Below are 8,131 nucleotides of genomic sequence, written 5' to 3' on the forward strand. Positions count from 1 at the left end.
AGGTATCAATTTAGAAATGTGTAAGGGGACACACAGGTTTTCAGAATTCACTTATGAGGTCTCTGAGCATAAAATTTTAAGTTGGGCCACTAAGAACGAGTTATGTTTGGAAATAAGAAGGATGGTGAAAGGGGCTCTAGTTCTTTTAATTCCCAGAAGGCATGTAGGTGAACTTTCAACTTAGTTGACATCCAGCTTTCTGAAGACAACCCTAAAAGCTATATTCTTGCCAAAAGGAAGTTAAATCATTAGATCTAGGAAATGTGTAGAATTACAAACTGGCATTTGAAAACGACTCAGTGATTTGTCTCAGGCCCTTCAGTCACAAAATACTTCCTTCCTGAAGAGTCAGATACCATAGTGACCCTGTCTCAGAAATGTCGTATTTCTTGTTTTCCATAGACTTTACAAAGCTACATTTGTAAATGCATGTTTCATATTAAAGTTTAATTTGTCTTTTATATGAATAGTGGGTGCTTGTGTGTACACAATCATGTGACTGTGTCACACAAATGCTGGCTCTTGTTAATGTGAAAATTAAATGATTGTATCATGTTTTTTAAAAATAGAAATGTGGTCTCATTGGACATATCAGTCTTCAGTGAAGACTCAGTTAATTATTAGCTGTGAGTACTGACACATTTTGCCAGTTAATTTTAAACTGATTCAGCAAACTTATTTTACCACAAAGATGAACAAGAAATCTGATCTCTACCTTATGCCACACACAAAAATCAAGTGTCCGGTTAGATTACACATCAAAATGTAAAACGTAAAACAAAAGATAAAACAGTACCAATTCAAGAAAGCATTCACAACCTCAGAGTAGGGAAAAGTTGTTTCAACAGAATACCAAAGGCACTACCCGGCAAGGAAGGCAGCTAAACTAGACTCTGCTAGAGCTCACGACTGCTGCTCGGCAAAAGATACAAGGAGAATAATAAGGCAAGACAATAGAAGGAGATATTTGCAATGATCTATCTGACGAAGAACCTCAGTGAAAATGTGATTCTACCCCTCCAAGTCACTAAGACAATCCATTAGTGGAAAAGGTGTATTCCATGAATAAGTACCTCCCAAGGGTACATCCAAATGACTGATGAACAAATGAAAAGATGCTTACTCATAATCTGAGATTTTAGCAAGACTGTAGAGCACTTGGCACTATGGTGGTTGTGTAAATCGGTACCTAACTATCAATGCATTGTAAAGATGTTTCATTCTCTCTTCTAAAGTTAACCATTTGCAATTCCACCCCTACATACAGTTGACCCTCTGTATCTGCAGGTTCTTCATCTGTGGATTCAACCAACCTCAGATCATGTACTACGTTTGCAGTCCACAGCTGGTTGAATCCACAGATGTCAAATCCTTGGATACAGAGGGCTGGCTATGGGTCTTAAACATCCTCAGATTTTTGCATCCACAGCAGTTCCTGGAAGTAGTCCCCACAGATACTGAAGGATAACTATATACCTACTAGAAATGCATACGTGTGTCTCCTGAGGACATGTACAAGACTGTCTACAGAGAGTACTACAGCACTATTATCCACACTAGGCAACGCCAGAAAAGAGTTCCACTGTTCGCCTACTGCACAATTGTTAAACTATGTGTCTTTATACAACAGAACACATATAGCAGCTGCAAATGACCGAGCTACTGCATGAAATAACATAGGTAATCCCACAATGATACTATGAGTGAAAGGAGCTACATACACACAAATATAGCAAAGGAAAAGATGGAATACAACCGATTAAGAGAAAGGTATACAGGGAACTGTAGGGTGTTTGTAAGATGGAACAGTGTAAGGAGGTGAAATGAAATGGAGAACAGCAACCATACACAACATGGATACATTTAAACAATAATGTTTGAGAAAAGCTGAAATGCAGAAACATGCACACCCAGTGATACCATTTATACACATTTTTAAAACTACATGCCAAACAGTGCTATTTACTCCTTCTAATAGACACATAGCAAGATGGGTAAAGTATAAAAATGGACTGAAAGGAACATCTAAAAGTTCAAAGATCGAGTCAGTGGGGAAGGCAGTGACTGAGACAGGGAAAGGTAAGTTTAGCTCTGTGGCTGTTTTATCCTTTTAAAATGTTGGCAGTGTTGCTCTGCTTGGTACAAATATAAAAGCAGGACTGTTTACAAAGAATTTGCACTGATCCATCTCAAACTCCTCCTAAAGTCTGAAGAGGAAGGAATACTCCCAAAGACTCTACAAAGCCACCATCACCCTGATAACAACAGTATCACAGACATTATCAAAAAACAAGTTACAGGCCAATATTTCTGATGAATCAGTTCAGTTCAGTCGCTCAGTCATGTCCGACTCTGCCAGGCTCCTCCGTCCATGGGGTTTTCCAGGCAAGAGTACGGGAGTGGGGTGCCATTTCCTTCTCCTTCCCGACCCAGGGATTGAACCCAAGTTTCCCTCATTACAAGCAGATGCTTTACCATCTGAGCCACCAGGGAAGACCCCCAAATTCTCAACCAAATATTAAGAAGCCAAATCCAACAACACACACAAAAAGTCATACACTGTGACCAGGTTAGACTCATCCCAGGGTCACAGAGATGTTGCAACATATGCAAATCAACCAATGTGATACACGACACGACAGAACAAAGGACAAAACCCACATAATTATCTCAACATATGCAGGGAGTATTTGACAAAATTCAACATCCATTTATGATTTTTAAAAAAGACAACTCTTACCAACATGGGTATAGAGGGAACACATCTCAACATAATAAAAGATACTTATGACAAACCCACAGCCGATATAATACTCAACGCTGAAAGCTTTCTGCTAAAATCTGGAACAAGCAAGGATGCCCACTCTCATCACTTCTCTTCAACACACTATTGTAAGTCCTACCTATAGCAATCAGACAAGAGAAAGTATTCAAACTGGTAGGGAAGCGGTAAAACTGAAATATGCAGATGACACGATGCCATTAGTATATATATATAGAAAATCGCTAGGACTGATAAACAAATTCAGCACGGTAGCAGGATACAAGATTAACATTCAGAAACCAGTTGCATTTCTTTAGTCTCCCAAGACAATAAAAATAAAAAACTAAAATCAATAATGGGAGCTAATCAAACTACAGGCTTTTTCACAGCAAAGAAAACCATGAAAAAAAGACAACCTATATAATGGGAGAAAATATTTGCAAATGAGGTGACAGACAAGGGCTTAATCTCCAAAATATATAAACAGCTCATACCACTCAACAACACAAACAACCAACAACCCAATTGAAAAATGAAGACCTTAGTAGATATTTCTCCAAAGAAGACGTACAGATATCCTGTGGGCACTTGAAAAGATGCTCAACATCACTAATTATTAGAAAGATGCAAATCAAAACTATGAGGTATCACCTCACACTGGTCAGAAGGGCCATCATTAAAAATCTACAGATAGTGCTCGCTTCGGCAGCACATATACTAAGACTGGAACGATACAGAGAAGATTAGCATGGCCCCGGTGCAAGGATGACACGCAAATTCGTGAAGCGGTCCATATTTTTCTTGGGAGAATGGCATTGAAACATGTATACTATCATGTAAGAATCGAATCGCCAGTCTATGTCCGATGCAGGATACAGCATACTTGGGGCTGGTGCACGGTGATGACCCAGAGAGATATTATGGGGAGGGAGGTGGGAGGGGGGTTCATGTTTGGGAATGCATGTACACCCGTGGTGGATTCATGTCAATGTATGGCAAAACCAATACAGTATTGTAAAGTAAAATAAAGTAAAAATTAAAATTAAAAAAAAATTCAAACTAAAAAAAAAAATCTACAGATAACAATAAGCTGGAGAGGGTGTAGAGAAAAGGCACCTACATGTTGGATATAAATTGGTACAGCCACAATGGAGAACAGTATGGAGCTTCCTTATAAAACTAAAAATAGAGCTAACATATGATCCAGCAATCCCATTCATATCTGGAGAAAACCATAATTTGAAAAGATACATAGACTCGAATGTTCACTGCAGTGCTATTTACAATAGTTAGGATATGTAAGCAGCCTTAATGTCCATCAAAAGATGAATGGACAAAGAAGATGTGGTACATGCATACAGTGAAATAATACTCAGCCATTGAGCTTAGTCGCTCAATCTTGTCTGACTCTCGGTGACCCCATGCACTGTAGCCCGCCAGGCTCCTCTGTCCATGGGGATTCTCCAGGCAAGAATACTGGAGTGGGCTGCCATGCCCTCCTCACTCAGCCATTACAAAGAATGAAATGATGCCATTTGCAGCAATATGGATGGACTTAAGAGATTGTCATACTGAGTGAAGTAAGTCAGATGAAGACAAATATCATATGATATTGCTTACATGTGGAATCTGAAAAGAAGGGTACAAGTGAACTCCTCTACAAAAGAGAAATAAGAGTTCAGTTCAGTTCAGTTGCTCAGTCGTGACCGACTCTTTGCGACCCCATGAATCGCAGCACGCCAGGCCTCCCTGTCCATCACCAGCTCCCGGAGTTCACTCAGACTCGCGTCCATCGAGTCCGTGACGCCATCCAGCCATCTCATCCTCTGTCGTCCCCTTCTCCTCCTGCCCCCAATCCCTCCCAGCATCAGACTCTTTTCCAATGAGTCAACTCTGCGCATGAGGTGGCCAAAGTACTGGAGTTTCAGCTTCAGCATCATTCCCTCCAAAGAAATCCCAGGGCTGATCTCCTTCAGAATGGACTGGTTGGATCTCCTTGGAGTCCAAGGGACTCTCAAGAGTCTTCGCCAGCACCACAGTTCAAAAGCATCAATTCTTCGGCGCTCAGCCTTCTTCACACTCCAACTCTCACATCCATACATGACCACAGGAAAAACCATAGCCTTGACTAGATGGACCTTAGTCGGTAAAGTAATGTCTCTGCTTTTGAATATACTATCTAGGCTGGTCATAACTTTCCTTCCAAGGAGCAAGCGTCTTTTAATTTCATGGCTGCAATCACCATCTGCAATGATTTTGGAGCCCCCCAAAATAAAGTCTGACACTGTTTCCACTGTTTCCCCATCTATTTCCCATGAAGTGATGGGACTGGAGGCCATGATCTTCCTTTTCTGAATGTTGAGCTTTAAGCAACTTTTTCACTCTCCACTTTCACTTTCATCAAGAGGCTTTTTAGTTCCTCTTCACTTTCTGCCATAAGGGTGGTGTCATCTGCATATCTGAGGTTATTGATATATGTAGAAAATAAACTCCAGGGAGTAAGGTGGGGAGAGGGATAAACTGAAAGACTGGGACTGACATATACACACTACTATATATAAAATAGACACTATTTTATAGTTAAGTATTAAATACCTACCATATACTACAGGGAACCTACTTAATACTCTGTAATGGCTTGGATGGGAAAATAATCCAAAAAAGAATGGATATTATTTGTACAACAGGCTTACTTTACTATACATCTGAAACTAACAACATTATAAATCAACTACACTTCAATAAAAAGACTACAAATAACAAATCCTGGAGAGGGTTTCCAGGAGGAAAGGAAACCTTCTACACTGTTGGTGGGAACGTAAGTTGCTGCAGCCACCACTGAAAACAATGTGGAGATTCCTCAAAGAACTAAAAACAGAATTACCATAGGATTCAATCCCACTCCTGGGAACATGCCCAGAAAACATATATAATTCAAACAGATACATGCACCCTTATGTTCACAGCAGCCAAGACATGGAAACAACCTAAATGTCCACCGAGAGATGAATGGACAAAGAAGATGTGGTGTTCTTTGGGATACTGCAATGGGCTGTTACTCAGCCATAAAAAAAGAACAACATAATGTCATTTGCAGGCACATAGATGCAACTAAAGATTATCATACTTGATGAAGTCATAAAGAGAGAGACAAATACTATATATGATATCACTTTTATGTGGAGTCTAATATATTAATAGCACAGATGAACCTATCTACAAAACAGAAACAGACTCACAGATATAAAGAACAGACTTGTGGGTGCCAAGAGGGAGGAGGGATGGGGAGGGAAGGACTGGGAGTTTGGGATCTGCAGATGTAAATTATTCTATACAGGATGGATAAACAACAAAGTCTTACTGTATAGCACAGGAAACTATTTGATATCCTATGTAAGCCAGAATGGAAAAGAATGTATAAAAAAGAATGTCTATATGTATATAACTAAGTTACTTTTCTGTATAGCCAAGAGTGGTACAACACTGTAAATCAGCTATACTTCCATTAAAAAATTAAAAAAACAAAACAAAACAACCTACAGAATGGGAGAAGATACTTGCAAATGATGCAATCCACAAGGGCTTAATTTTCAAATTATAGAAACAGCTCATACAATTAAACAACATAAAAACAACTCAAAAAAATTGAAAAAGGGGCAGAAGACCTAAATGAGCATTTCTCCAAAGAAGACATACAGATGGCCAAGAACCATGTGGAAAGATGTTCAGCAACACTAGTTATCAGAGTAATGCAAATCAAAACTGTAATGAAGCATCACCTCACAGCAGTCAAGATGTCCATTATGAACAAGTGTACAAACAATACAAGTGCTAGAGGGAGCATGGAGAAAAGGCAACCCTCCTACACTGCTGGTGCGAATGTAAGCTGGTGCAGCCACTACTGAAAACAGTACAGAGGTTCCTCAAAACACTAAAAGTAGAGTTTCTATTTGATATAGAAGTCCCATTCTTGTGCATATATCCAGACAAAGCTACAATTCAACAAGACACATGCACCTCTATGTTCAGAGCTGCACTATTTACAATAGCTATGACTGGGAAATGACCAAAATGTCCATCAATAGATAAATGGATAAAGAAGATGTGATGCATATGTACAATGAAATACTACTCAGCCATCAAAAAGAATGAAACAATGTCATTTGCAGTAACATGGGTGGACCTAGAGATTATCATACTAAGTCAGTCAGACAAAGACAAATACCGCACGATATCACTTATGTGTGGAATCCAAAATACAATGTAAATCAACATGTCTAGGAAACAAAAACAGACTCACAGATAAAAAGAACGAATATGAGGTTGCCGAGGGAGAGGTGGGCTAGGGAAAGGAGGAATGGTAGCTTGGGATTAGCAGAGGCAAACAACTATATATAGAGTGGATAAACAACAATGTCTTACTGTATAGCATAGCGAACTACACTCAATATCCTATGACAAACCATGATGGAAAAGAGTGTATATATATGTGTATATATATTACTGAGTCACTTTGCTGTACACAAGAAATTAACACAATATTATAAATCAGTTATACTTAAATAAAAAAAAAGAATTGGCACCTTAACAGTACACTAAATAAATTGCCTTTTTTTTTTTTTTTTTAAAAAAAAGCAGGGTTTCTCTACCAAAAGCAGATGCAGGCATGTTCAATCTTTCTGGTCCACAGCAGACTACCTGAACTGAACAATATATAACCATGGAAAATAAAGGCGGAAGAAGGAAAGGTTTGGGTGGGGGTGGGAATCAGAGTGAATGAGAGCGCCAGAGGGAGACTGAGACTAAAAGAAATAGTTATTTTTAGCAGTTAATAATTCTGGGTAGTGAGAAGATGCCATTATATTACTTTTTCATGTTTCCTATTTTAAAATTTAACTAAAAAAATAAAAGAAAGGAAAGAAGATAAAAGCTATATAAAAAAATGTACCTGGCAAATATGAATAAAAATTAAGCTGGTGCAGCATTGTTAAATCAGACAAATTACAATGCAAGGTAGGTACCTTTAAGGGCAACCTTTTATATTGCTAACAAGAACATTGCCCCAAAGTGTTACAGACACACACTTTTGTGCTTTTCATGGCATAGCTCTGAAGAACATAAAGCAGATGGGAAAGAAAACAAATTTCTAATTACAGTGAGGGACAGACTCCTCTCTCAGAAATCTCTTATTAAAGGAAGTGAAAAAAGCTCAGAGACTCTGAATAGTGTAAGTCACAAGTTTGATCAAGTGCACAGATATGCTCCTACAAACACTAGAATTTTGTACACAGAGGATACTTGCTTTGGCCAAGCATAGCATATTCACAAATGTTTGACTGGACACCAAGCCATAGAGGGTGGTGGGTC

The 8,131-nt window shown here is 38.8% G+C and overlaps 1 non-coding gene across 1 annotated transcript; it reads left to right on the forward strand.

Moving 5' to 3' along the window:
* The first annotated feature begins 3,457 nt into the window (after positions 1–3,457).
* On the forward strand, positions 3,458–3,564 carry LOC138097273 (U6 spliceosomal RNA). The gene has a single exon (XR_011146473.1). It is a non-coding gene; the product is annotated as a U6 spliceosomal RNA (small nuclear RNA).
* Positions 3,565–8,131: the final 4,567 nt, after the last annotated feature.

The sequence above is a fragment of the Capricornis sumatraensis genome, chromosome 20 (genome assembly GCF_032405125.1).
Source record: "Capricornis sumatraensis isolate serow.1 chromosome 20, serow.2, whole genome shotgun sequence".
In the NCBI taxonomy this organism is placed as follows: domain Eukaryota; kingdom Metazoa; phylum Chordata; class Mammalia; order Artiodactyla; family Bovidae; genus Capricornis; species Capricornis sumatraensis.